General features: G+C 44.0%; 2 non-coding genes across 2 annotated transcripts; one reads left to right on the top strand and one right to left on the bottom strand.

Annotated features, from left to right (window-relative positions):
• Positions 1 to 12,908: 12,908 nt before the first annotated feature.
• On the bottom strand, positions 12,909 to 12,980 carry trnae-cuc (transfer RNA glutamic acid (anticodon CUC)). The gene has a single exon. It is a non-coding gene; the product is annotated as a tRNA-Glu (tRNA).
• Positions 12,981 to 13,190: 210 nt separating this feature from the next.
• Positions 13,191 to 13,263, top strand: trnah-aug (transfer RNA histidin (anticodon AUG)). The gene has a single exon. It is a non-coding gene; the product is annotated as a tRNA-His (tRNA).
• The last annotated feature ends 599 nt before the right edge of the window (positions 13,264 to 13,862 follow it).

Genomic DNA, 13,862 nt, shown 5'->3' on the forward strand with positions numbered 1-13,862 from the left:
CAGTCACAGAACTAAAGCAACAGGCCACTACAAGGTCCTTCGCCCACGCTGACCACATGTATGGAAAGTGCGCCAGAAGCCCATGGCCAGTTTAAAGTGTCCAAATCCCATATGGTCTAGCGGTTAGGATTCCTGGTTTTCTCCCAGGCGGCCCGGGTTCAACTCCCGGTATGGGAATGCATGCTCCTTTTTGCTTCCCTCCTCAAAAATCCAGCAAATCTTCCTGCACCAGAAGTGACTTTTTGGCCAGCAGTAGAGCTACAGAACCCTGATATGTCGAGGTTCTGACTAGCCCTTAGCCCCTTCGATAGCTCAGCTGGTAGAGCGGAGGACTGTAGGTTGGAGTGTTGGCCATCCTTAGGTCGCTGGTTCAACTCCGGCTCGAAGGAGGTGTTTTTTTCATGTTCCCACCAATGTTTTGGCTTGGAGCTGGCTTTCTCACAGCTGTCAGCAGAGCTTGAATTCGCAGTCCACAATTGGAAGGCAAAAGAGCTTTCCCTGACCGGGAATCGAACCCGGGCTGCGGCGGTGAGAGCGCCGAATCCTAACCACTAGACCACCAGGGATGGATGGTGGGCTGGAGGGCTCGTGGGCTGGTGGGCAGAAGGGCTGGAGGGCTCGTGGGCTGGTGGGCTGGTGGGCTGGTGGGCTGGAGGGCTGGTAGTCTGTTCTCCTGATAACAAGGTGAGAATGAGCAGACATCAATGCTTGCCACCGTCACATCGAAAACCAACAAGTCTGTAACAATCGGGGGTCTTTACTAATGGTGGGCCAGTGGCGCAATGGATAACGCGTCTGACTACGGATCAGAAGATTCTAGGTTCGACTCCTGGCTGGCTCGCTCTGTGCTTGTTTTTCTCCGGCTTATTTTGTTGTTGTGTTTTTTTTCTCCAAAGTCCAAAAGAAAAGGCAACTCTCTAGGCATTCTTCTATTTTTTCCAAAAAAAGGCACATTCTGCACACCCATTCCGATGTCTAGGGGAGACACGGACATGCTTTGGTATTGCCATTCGTCTCACAAAATGCAGGCTGGTGGGCCAGTTGATTCTAGAATGAACAATTTCATCGCTACTCTGTAACCGCTTTACTACTTTGAAGGGTGCAATGCCATGTGGTTTTGATGTCACAGGCTTGCCATTTTGAAGCCTTATCACTAATTGCCACCTGGACATTGAGAATAATTTGTAATCTGCATTAAACTGAACGAGCGAATAATCAGCAATTTTGCGGATTAAAAATTGGTCTCACTTTCATTATTAACCTCACAACATGTCAGTTTTGTACCTTGACAGACCGACGATAGGCAGTTTTTCCTCTAGATAACGGTTGCCATGTGTGTTTTCAGATGCATGACACAAGTATTTTCACCTGGACAAGACCTTAATTACCAGTTCGAGGTATAAATTCAGCAATCACAGGATTCTGGCCAAAAAACTGAACCATGTGTGAGTCAACAAACATGTCCCTTGAATGCATGCAACACTATATATTTCAGTAAACCGTCCCTTCGGATGATTCTTGTATTGCCAAATTATTATCACATTGTTACAGTCACACACCAAAAGCAACAGGCCACTACAAAACCCTGCGCCCACACTGGCCACATTTATGGAAAGTGGCCCACAAGCTTGTGGCCAGTTAAAGCTGGCCAGTTCCCATATGGTCTAGCAGTTAGGATTCCTGGTTTTCTCGTACGCAGCCAGGGGTTGACTCCAGTTTTTCCTCTAGATAAAGGTTGCCGTGTGTGTTTTCAAATGGATGACACGAGTATTTTCACTTGGACAAGAGCTTAATTACCAGTTTGAGGAATCAATTCTGCAATCACAGGATTCTGGCCAAAAAACTGAACCTTGTGTGAGTCAACAAACATGTCCCTTGAATGCATGCAACACTATATATTTCAGTAAACCGTCCCTTCGGATGATTCTTGTATTGCCAAATTATTATCACATTGTTACAGTCACACACCAAAAGCAACAGGCCACTACAAAACCCTGCGCCCACACTGGCCACATTTATGGAAAGTGGCCCACAAGCTTGTGGCCAGTTAAAGCTGGCCAGTTCCCATATGGTCTAGCAGTTAGGATTCCTGGTTTTCTTGTACGCAGCCAGGGGTTGACTCCAGTTTTTCCTCTAGATAAAGGTTGCCGTGTGTGTTTTCAAATGGATGACACGAGTATTTTCACTTGGACAAGAGCTTAATTACCAGTTTGAGGAATCAATTCTGCAATCACAGGAATCTGCCCAAATACACTGAACCCCCGGGTTGAGTGAAAAAACAGATTCCCTGAATGCATACAACACTATATAATTCAGAAAACCGTCCTTTTGCATAATTCTTGTTTTGCCAAATTATTATCACATTGTTACAGTCACAGAACTAAAGCAACAGGCCACTACAAGGTCCTTCGCCCACGCTGACCACATGTATGGAAAGTGCGCCAGAAGCCCATGGCCAGTTTAAAGTGTCCAAATCCCATATGGTCTAGCGGTTAGGATTCCTGGTTTTCTCCCAGGCGGCCCGGGTTCAACTCCCGGTATGGGAATGCATGCTCCTTTTTGCTTCCCTCCTCAAAAATCCAGCAAATCTTCCTGCACCAGAAGTGACTTTTTGGCCAGCAGTAGAGCTACAGAACCCTGATATGTCGAGGTTCTGACTAGCCCTTAGCCCCTTCGATAGCTCAGCTGGTAGAGCGGAGGACTGTAGGTTGGAGTGTTGGCCATCCTTAGGTCGCTGGTTCAACTCCGGCTCGAAGGAGGTGTTTTTTTCATGTTCCCACCAATGTTTTGGCTTGGAGCTGGCTTTCTCACAGCTGTCAGCAGAGCTTGAATTCGCAGTCCACAATTGGAAGGCAAAAGAGCTTTCCCTGACCGGGAATCGAACCCGGGCTGCGGCGGTGAGAGCGCCGAATCCTAACCACTAGACCACCAGGGATGGATGGTGGGCTGGAGGGCTCGTGGGCTGGTGGGCAGAAGGGCTGGAGGGCTCGTGGGCTGGTGGGCTGGAGGGCTGGTAGTCTGTTCTCCTGATAACAAGGTGAGAATGAGCAGACATCAATGCTTGCCACCGTCACATCGAAAACCAACAAGTCTGTAACAATCGGGGGTCTTTACTAATGGTGGGCCAGTGGCGCAATGGATAACGCGTCTGACTACGGATCAGAAGATTCTAGGTTCGACTCCTGGCTGGCTCGCTCTGTGCTTGTTTTTCTCCGGCTTATTTTGTTGTTGTGTTTTTTTTCTCCAAAGTCCAAAAGAAAAGGCAACTCTCTAGGCATTCTTCTATTTTTTCCAAAAAAAGGCACATTCTGCACACCCATTCCGATGTCTAGGGGAGACACGGACATGCTTTGGTATTGCCATTCGTCTCACAAAATGCAGGCTGGTGGGCCAGTTGATTCTAGAAAGAACAATTTCATCGCTACTCTGTAACCGCTTTACTACTTTGAAGGGTGCAATGCCATGTGGTTTTGATGTCACAGGCTTGCCATTTTGAAGCCTTATCACTAATTGCCACCTGGACATTGAGAATAATCTTATCGTAATTAAACCAGAAAAATGTAAAGTAAATGAACAAAAACAATTTTTAAAGTTTGGGCTCATAAATATTAGATCACTCACACCAAAAGCAGTTATTGTAAATGAAATGATCACAGATAATAGTTTTGATTTACTCTGCTTGACTGAAACCTGGCTAAAACCAAATGATTATTTTGGTCTAAATGAGTCTACTCCACCAAACTACTGTTATAAGCATGAGCCCCGTCAGACTGGTCGTGGCGGGGGTGTTGCAACAATATATAGTGATATTCTCAATGTTACCCAGAAAACAGGATACAGGTTTAACTCTTTTGAAATACTAATGCTAAATGTTACTCTGTCAGACATGCAAAAGAAATCTAATGTATCTCTTGCTCTGGCTACTGTGTATAGACCACCAGGGCCGTATACAGAATTCCTAAAAGAATTTGCAGATTTCCTCTCAGACCTTCTAGTTACAGTTGATAAGGCGCTAATCATGGGAGATTTTAATATTCACGTTGATAATACAAATGATACATTAGGACTTGCGTTTACTGACCTAATAAACTCTTTTGGAGTCAAGCAAAATGTCACCGGGCCCACTCATCGTTTTAATCATACACTAGATTTAATTATATCGCATGGCATCGATCTTACTGCTATAGATATTGTACCTCAAAGTGATGATATTACAGACCATTTCCTCGTATCGTGCATGCTGCGTATAACTGATATTAACTATATGTCGCAGCGATACCGTCTGGGCAGAACTATTGTTCCAGCCACCAAAGACAGATTCGCAAATAACCTGCCTGATCTATCTCAACTGCTATTTGTACCCAAAAATACACATGAATTAGACAAAATTACTGACAACATGGGCACTATTTTCTCTAATACATTAGAAGCTGTTGCCCCAATCAAATTGAAAAAAGTTAGAGAAAAACGTACTGTACCATGGTATAACAGTAATACTCACTCTCTCAAGAAAATAACTCGTAGTCTTGAACGCAAATGGAGAAAAACTAACTTAGAAGTTTTTAGAATTGCATGGAAAAACAGTATGTCCAGCTATAGACAGGCTCTAAAAACTGCTAGGGCAGAGCATATACACAAACTCATTGAAAATAACCAAAACAATCCAAGGTTTTTATTTAACACAGTGGCTAAGTTAACAAATTACCAGATGCCACCTGATTCAAATATTCCACCAACGTTAAATAGTAATGACTTTATGAATTTCTTCACTGATAAAATAGATAACATTAGAAATACAATAGCGAATGTAGATTCTACAGCATCTAACACTTCAGTTTCATCCATCGCACCCAAACATAAACTGCAGTGCTTTACAACCATAGGACAGGAAGAGCTAAATAAACTTATCACTGTATCTAAACCAACAACATGTTTATTAGATCCTGTACCCACTAAATTACTGAAAGAGCTGTTACCTGTAGCCGAAGAACCGCTTCTCAATATCATTAACTCGTCGTTATCTTTAGGACACGTCCCAAAACCATTCAAGCTGGCGGTTATCAAGCCTCTTATTAAGAAACCAAAACTAGATCCTAGTGTACTGGCAAATTATAGGCCTATTTCAAATCTTCCATTTATGTCTAAAATTTTAGAAAAAGTTGTGTCTGCTCAATTGAGCACCTTCCTGCATAAAAATGATCTGTATGAAGAATTTCAGTCAGGTTTTAGGCCCCACCATAGCACAGAAACTGCACTTGTTAAAATTACAAATGACCTGCTCCTTGCGTCAGACCAAGGCTGCATCTCATTTCTAGTCTTACTTGATCTTAGTGCTGCGTTCGACACCATAGATCATGACATACTCATAGATCGATTACAAAACTATACAGGTATTCAAGGGCAGGCTCTAAGATGGTTTAGATCCTACCTGTCCGATCGCTACCATTTTGTTTACTTAAATGGGGAGTCATCTCATTTATCATCAGTAAAATATGGAGTGCCACAAGGATCCGTCCTAGGTCCCCTTCTATTTTCAATATACATGTTGCCCCTTGGTAATATTATTAGAAAATACGGAATTAGCTTCCACTGTTATGCTGATGATACTCAGCTATATATATCAACGAGACCAGATGAAACTTCCCAATTATCTAAGCTAACAGATTGTGTTAAAAATGTAAAAGATTGGATGACAAAGAATTTTCTCCAATTAAATTCGGATAAGACGGAGATATTAATTATTGGACCAAAAAACACTACACAGAATCTTGTAGATTACAATCTGCAACTAGACGGATGTACTGTAACTTCCTCTACAGTCAGAAATCTGGGTGTTATATTAGACAGCAATTTGTCTTTTGAAAATCATATTTCCAATGTTACAAAAATTGCATTCTTCCATCTTAGAAACATTGCCAAGCTACGAAACATGTTATCTGTTTCTGATGCAGAAAAGCTAGTTCATGCATTCATGACCTCTAGACTGGACTATTGTAATGCACTTCTAGGTGGTTGTCCTGCTTCTTCAATAAACAAGCTACAGGTCGTCCAAAATGCAGCAGCGAGAGTCCTTACGAGGTCAAGAAAATATGATCATATTACCCCAATTTTACAGTCTCTGCACTGGCTACCTATTAAGTTCCGCATCAGTTACAAATTATCATTACTTACCTATAAGGCCCTAAATGGTTTAGCTCCTGCGTACCTAACTAGCCTTCTACCACGTTACAACCCATCACGCTCCCTAAGGTCAAAAAACGCTGGACTTTTGGTAGTTCCTAGGATAGCAAAGTCCACTAAAGGAGGTAGAGCCTTCTCACATTTGGCTCCCAAACTCTGGAATAGCCTTCCTGATAATGTTCGGGGTTCAGACACACTCTCTTTGTTTAAATCTAGATTAAAAACACATCTCTTTCGCCAAGCATTCGAATAATGTATCTTTTTAATTGTGAGTGTAGTTGCATCTGATCAAAGGTGCATTTTTATTCATTAGCTTGGGTTAAACTAATTTTACTTTGTTGGATCAGCAGCTATGCTAATGATGTCTGTATTTTGTTTCTATGTTTTGCCACGGGATTCACATCCCGTGGTAACTAGGATTTACACAAGCTCCAGTCTGGATCCAGAACACCTGAGAAGAGATGATGCTGACCCTCAGAGGACCTCAGATGATGCTAACCCTGAATGAACAAACAGAACTAACAATTATTCCTAAATGTGTGACTTAATCATATAATAACTTAACTAATAATATTGATAGTTCATCGTCTAGCTGACTACGTCTTGTATTATTATTATTTTTTAGTTTTTCTAAAATCCTGTCAAATGTGCACAAACTACTAGCTACTACTAAATATTGTAGAAACATAATTTTCTGTAAAGTTGCTTTGTAACGATTTGTTTTGTAAAAAGCGCTATACAAATAAACTTGAATTGAATTGAATTGAATAATTTGTAATCTGCATTAAACTGAACGAGCGAATAATCAGCAATTTTGCGGATTAAAAATTGGTCTCACTTTCATTATTAACCTCACAACATGTCAGTTTTGTACCTTGACAGACCGACGATAGGCAGTTTTTCCTCTAGATAACGGTTGCCATGTGTGTTTTCAGATGCATGACACAAGTATTTTCACCTGGACAAGACCTTAATTACCAGTTCGAGGTATAAATTCAGCAATCACAGGATTCTGGCCAAAAAACTGAACCATGTGTGAGTCAACAAACATGTCCCTTGAATGCATGCAACACTATATATTTCAGTAAACCGTCCCTTCGGATGATTCTTGTATTGCCAAATTATTATCACATTGTTACAGTCACACACCAAAAGCAACAGGCCACTACAAAACCCTGCGCCCACACTGGCCACATTTATGGAAAGTGGCCCACAAGCTTGTGGCCAGTTAAAGCTGGCCAGTTCCCATATGGTCTAGCAGTTAGGATTCCTGGTTTTCTTGTACGCAGCCAGGGGTTGACTCCAGTTTTTCCTCTAGATAAAGGTTGCCGTGTGTGTTTTCAAATGGATGACACGAGTATTTTCACTTGGACAAGAGCTTAATTACCAGTTTGAGGAATCAATTCTGCAATCACAGGAATCTGCCCAAATACACTGAACCCCCGGGTTGAGTGAAAAAACAGATTCCCTGAATGCATACAACACTATATAATTCAGAAAACCGTCCTTTTGCATAATTCTTAATTCATAATTCAGCTGGAGGGCTCGTGGGCTGGTGGGCTGGTGGGCTGGAGGGCTGGTAGTCTGTTCTCCTGATAACAAGGTGAGAATGAGCAGACATCAATGCTTGCCACCGTCACATCGAAAACCAACAAGTCTGTAACAATTCCACAATTGGAAGGCAAAAGAGCTTTCCCTGACCGGGAATCGAACCCGGGCTGCGGCGGTGTAGGCTCAGCTGGTAGAGCGGAGGACTGTAGGTTGGAGTGTTGGCCATCCTTAGGTCGCTGGTTCAACTCCGGCTCGAAGGAGGTGTTTTTTTCATGTTCCCACCAATGTTTTGGCTTGGAGCTGGCTTTCTCACAGCTGTCAGCAGAGCTTGAATTCGCAGTCCACAATTGGAAGGCAAAAGAGCTTTCCCTGACCGGGAATCGAACCCGGGCCGTGGCGGTGAGAGCGCCGAATCCTAACCACTAGACCACCAGGGATGGATGGTGGGCTGGAGGGCTCGTGGGCTGGAGGGCTCGTGGGCTGGTGGGCAGGAGGGCTGGAGGGCTCGTGGGCTGGTGGGCTGGTGGGCTGGTGGGCTGGAGGGCTGGTAGTCTGTTCTCCTGATAACAAGGTGAGAATGAGCAGACATCAATGCTTGCCACCGTCACATCGAAAACCAACAAGTCTGTAACAATCGGGGGTCTTTACTAATGGTGGGCCAGTGGCGCAATGGATAACGCGTCTGACTACGGATCAGAAGATTCTAGGTTCGACTCCTGGCTGGCTCGCTCTGTGCTTGTTTTTCTCCGGCTTATTTTGTTGTTGTGTTTTTTTTCTCCAAAGTCCAAAAGAAAAGGCAACTCTCTAGGCATTCTTCTATTTTTTCCAAAAAAAGGCACATTCTGCACACCCATTCCGATGTCTAGGGGAGACACGGACATGCTTTGGTATTGCCATTCGTCTCACAAAATGCAGGCTGGTGGGCCAGTTGATTCTAGAATGAACAATTTCATCGCTACTCTGTAACCGCTTTACTACTTTGAAGGGTGCAATGCCATGTGGTTTTGATGTCACAGGCTTGCCATTTTGAAGCCTTATCACTAATTGCCACCTGGACATTGAGAATAATTTGTAATCTGCATTAAACTGAACGAGCGAATAATCAGCAATTTTGCGGATTAAAAATTGGTCTCACTTTCATTATTAACCTCACAACATGTCAGTTTTGTACCTTGACAGACCGACGATAGGCAGTTTTTCCTCTAGATAACGGTTGCCATGTGTGTTTTCAGATGCATGACACAAGTATTTTCACCTGGACAAGACCTTAATTACCAGTTCGAGGTATAAATTCAGCAATCACAGGATTCTGGCCAAAAAACTGAACCATGTGTGAGTCAACAAACATGTCCCTTGAATGCATGCAACACTATATATTTCAGTAAACCGTCCCTTCGGATGATTCTTGTATTGCCAAATTATTATCACATTGTTACAGTCACACACCAAAAGCAACAGGCCACTACAAAACCCTGCGCCCACACTGGCCACATTTATGGAAAGTGGCCCACAAGCTTGTGGCCAGTTAAAGCTGGCCAGTTCCCATATGGTCTAGCAGTTAGGATTCCTGGTTTTCTCGTACGCAGCCAGGGGTTGACTCCAGTTTTTCCTCTAGATAAAGGTTGCCGTGTGTGTTTTCAAATGGATGACACGAGTATTTTCACTTGGACAAGAGCTTAATTACCAGTTTGAGGAATCAATTCTGCAATCACAGGATTCTGGCCAAAAAACTGAACCTTGTGTGAGTCAACAAACATGTCCCTTGAATGCATGCAACACTATATATTTCAGTAATCAGAATCAGAATCAGAATCAGAATGAGCTTTATTGCCAGGTATGTACACATACGAGGAATTTGTTTTCGTGACAGAAGCTCCGCAGTACAACAGAATGACAGCGACAGAACATAAAACACATAATAAAAGAATAAAAAATACAAATAAGTAGATAGTGAATAACAATATCCAAATGACAATTGTAGGCAAGTATATTACAAAATGAAGTTATGTATGTACATATATATTGTGTGCAAAATTTAAGTGTATACTAAGTATGGTGTTAGATAAATAAAGTGTGTGTGTATATAAATATAAAGTGTAGTGTGTCCGCCGTTATTATAAGCTGTTCATAAGATGGATTGCCTGAGGGAAGAAACTGGTCCTGTGTCTGGTCGTTCTAGTGCTCAGTGCTCTGTAGCGTCGACCAGATGGCAACAGTTCAAAGAGGGAGTGTGCTGGATGTGAGGGGTCCAGAGTGATTTTGACAGCCCTTTTTCTCACTCTGGATAAGTACAGTTCTTGAATAGATGGGAGGGTTGAACCGATGATTCGCTCAGCAGTCCGGACTACCCTCTGTAGTCTTCTGAGGTCAGATTTAGAAGCTGAGCTAAACCGTCCCTTCGGATGATTCTTGTATTGCCAAATTATTATCACATTGTTACAGTCACACACCAAAAGCAACAGGCCACTACAAAACCCTGCGCCCACACTGGCCACATTTATGGAAAGTGGCCCACAAGCTTGTGGCCAGTTAAAGCTGGCCAGTTCCCATATGGTCTAGCAGTTAGGATTCCTGGTTTTCTTGTACGCAGCCAGGGGTTGACTCCAGTTTTTCCTCTAGATAAAGGTTGCCGTGTGTGTTTTCAAATGGATGACACGAGTATTTTCACTTGGACAAGAGCTTAATTACCAGTTTGAGGAATCAATTCTGCAATCACAGGAATCTGCCCAAATACACTGAACCCCCGGGTTGAGTGAAAAAACAGATTCCCTGAATGCATACAACACTATATAATTCAGAAAACCGTCCTTTTGCATAATTCTTGTTTTGCCAAATTATTATCACATTGTTACAGTCACAGAACTAAAGCAACAGGCCACTACAAGGTCCTTCGCCCACGCTGACCACATGTATGGAAAGTGCGCCAGAAGCCCATGGCCAGTTTAAAGTGTCCAAATCCCATATGGTCTAGCGGTTAGGATTCCTGGTTTTCTCCCAGGCGGCCCGGGTTCAACTCCCGGTATGGGAATGCATGCTCCTTTTTGCTTCCCTCCTCAAAAATCCAGCAAATCTTCCTGCACCAGAAGTGACTTTTTGGCCAGCAGTAGAGCTACAGAACCCTGATATGTCGAGGTTCTGACTAGCCCTTAGCCCCTTCGATAGCTCAGCTGGTAGAGCGGAGGACTGTAGGTTGGAGTGTTGGCCATCCTTAGGTCGCTGGTTCAACTCCGGCTCGAAGGAGGTGTTTTTTTCATGTTCCCACCAATGTTTTGGCTTGGAGCTGGCTTTCTCACAGCTGTCAGCAGAGCTTGAATTCGCAGTCCACAATTGGAAGGCAAAAGAGCTTTCCCTGACCGGGAATCGAACCCGGGCTGCGGCGGTGAGAGCGCCGAATCCTAACCACTAGACCACCAGGGATGGATGGTGGGCTGGAGGGCTCGTGGGCTGGTGGGCAGAAGGGCTGGAGGGCTCGTGGGCTGGTGGGCTGGTGGGCTGGAGGGCTGGTAGTCTGTTCTCCTGATAACAAGGTGAGAATGAGCAGACATCAATGCTTGCCACCGTCACATCGAAAACCAACAAGTCTGTAACAATCGGGGGTCTTTACTAATGGTGGGCCAGTGGCGCAATGGATAACGCGTCTGACTACGGATCAGAAGATTCTAGGTTCGACTCCTGGCTGGCTCGCTCTGTGCTTGTTTTTCTCCGGCTTATTTTGTTGTTGTGTTTTTTTTCTCCAAAGTCCAAAAGAAAAGGCAACTCTCTAGGCATTCTTCTATTTTTTCCAAAAAAAGGCACATTCTGCACACCCATTCCGATGTCTAGGGGAGACACGGACATGCTTTGGTATTGCCATTCGTCTCACAAAATGCAGGCTGGTGGGCCAGTTGATTCTAGAAAGAACAATTTCATCGCTACTCTGTAACCGCTTTACTACTTTGAAGGGTGCAATGCCATGTGGTTTTGATGTCACAGGCTTGCCATTTTGAAGCCTTATCACTAATTGCCACCTGGACATTGAGAATAATTTGTAATCTGCATTAAACTGAACGAGCGAATAATCAGCAATTTTGCGGATTAAAAATTGGTCTCACTTTCATTATTAACCTCACAACATGTCAGTTTTGTACCTTGACAGACCGACGATAGGCAGTTTTTCCTCTAGATAACGGTTGCCATGTGTGTTTTCAGATGCATGACACAAGTATTTTCACCTGGACAAGACCTTAATTACCAGTTCGAGGTATAAATTCAGCAATCACAGGATTCTGGCCAAAAAACTGAACCATGTGTGAGTCAACAAACATGTCCCTTGAATGCATGCAACACTATATATTTCAGTAAACCGTCCCTTCGGATGATTCTTGTATTGCCAAATTATTATCACATTGTTACAGTCACACACCAAAAGCAACAGGCCACTACAAAACCCTGCGCCCACACTGGCCACATTTATGGAAAGTGGCCCACAAGCTTGTGGCCAGTTAAAGCTGGCCAGTTCCCATATGGTCTAGCAGTTAGGATTCCTGGTTTTCTTGTACGCAGCCAGGGGTTGACTCCAGTTTTTCCTCTAGATAAAGGTTGCCGTGTGTGTTTTCAAATGGATGACACGAGTATTTTCACTTGGACAAGAGCTTAATTACCAGTTTGAGGAATCAATTCTGCAATCACAGGAATCTGCCCAAATACACTGAACCCCCGGGTTGAGTGAAAAAACAGATTCCCTGAATGCATACAACACTATATAATTCAGAAAACCGTCCTTTTGCATAATTCTTAATTCATAATTCAGCTGGAGGGCTCGTGGGCTGGTGGGCTGGTGGGCTGGTGGGCTGGAGGGCTGGTAGTCTGTTCTCCTGATAACAAGGTGAGAATGAGGAGACATCAATGCTTGCCACCGTCACATCGAAAACCAACAAGTCTGTAACAATTCCACAATTGGAAGGCAAAAGAGCTTTCCCTGACCGGGAATCGAACCCGGGCTGCGGCGGTGTAGGCTCAGCTGGTAGAGCAGAGGACTGTAGGTTGGAGTGTTGGCCATCCTTAGGTCGCTGGTTCAACTCCGGCTCGAAGGAGGTGTTTTTTTCATGTTCCCACCAATGTTTTGGCTTGGAGCTGGCTTTCTCACAGCTGTCAGCAGAGCTTGAATTCGCAGTCCACAATTGGAAGGCAAAAGAGCTTTCCCTGACCGGGAATCGAACCCGGGCCGCGGCGGTGAGAGCGCCGAATCCTAACCACTAGACCACCAGGGATGGATGGTGGGCTGGAGGGCTCGTGGGCTGGAGGGCTCGTGGGCTGGTGGGCAGGAGGGCTGGAGGGCTCGTGGGCTGGTGGGCTGGTGGGCTGGAGGGCTGGTAGTCTGTTCTCCTGATAACAAGGTGAGAATGAGCAGACATCAATGCTTGCCACCGTCACATCGAAAACCAACAAGTCTGTAACAATCGGGGGTCTTTACTAATGGTGGGCCAGTGGCGCAATGGATAACGTGTCTGACTATGGATCAGAAGATTCTAGGTTCGACTCCTGGCTGGCTCTCTCTGTGCTTGTTTTTCTCCGGCTTATTTTGTTGTTGTGTTTTTTTTCTCCAAAGTCCAAAAGAAAAGGCAACTCTCTAGGCATTCTTCTATTTTTTCCAAAAAAAGGCACATTCTGCACACCCATTCCGATGTCTAGGGGAGACACGGACATGCTTTGGTATTGCCATTCGTCTCACAAAATGCAGGCTGGTGGGCCAGTTGATTCTAGAAAGAACAATTTCATCGCTACTCTGTAACCGCTTTACTACTTTGAAGGGTGCAATGCCATGTGGTTTTGATGTCACAGGCTTGCCATTTTGAAGCCTTATCACTAATTGCCACCTGGACATTGAGAATAATTTGTAATCTGCATTAAACTGAACGAGCGAATAATCAGCAATTTTGCGGATTAAAAATTGGTCTCACTTTCATTATTAACCTCACAACATGTCAGTTTTGTACCTTGACAGACCGACGATAGGCAGTTTTTCCTCTAGATAACGGTTGCCATGTGTGTTTTCAGATGCATGACACAAGTATTTTCACCTGGACAAGACCTTAATTACCAGTTCGAGGTATAAATTCAGCAATCACAGGATTCTGGCCAAAAAACTGAAC

This window comes from Carassius gibelio, chromosome A11 (genome assembly GCF_023724105.1).
Source record: "Carassius gibelio isolate Cgi1373 ecotype wild population from Czech Republic chromosome A11, carGib1.2-hapl.c, whole genome shotgun sequence".
Classification (NCBI taxonomy): Eukaryota; Metazoa; Chordata; class Actinopteri; order Cypriniformes; family Cyprinidae; genus Carassius; species Carassius gibelio.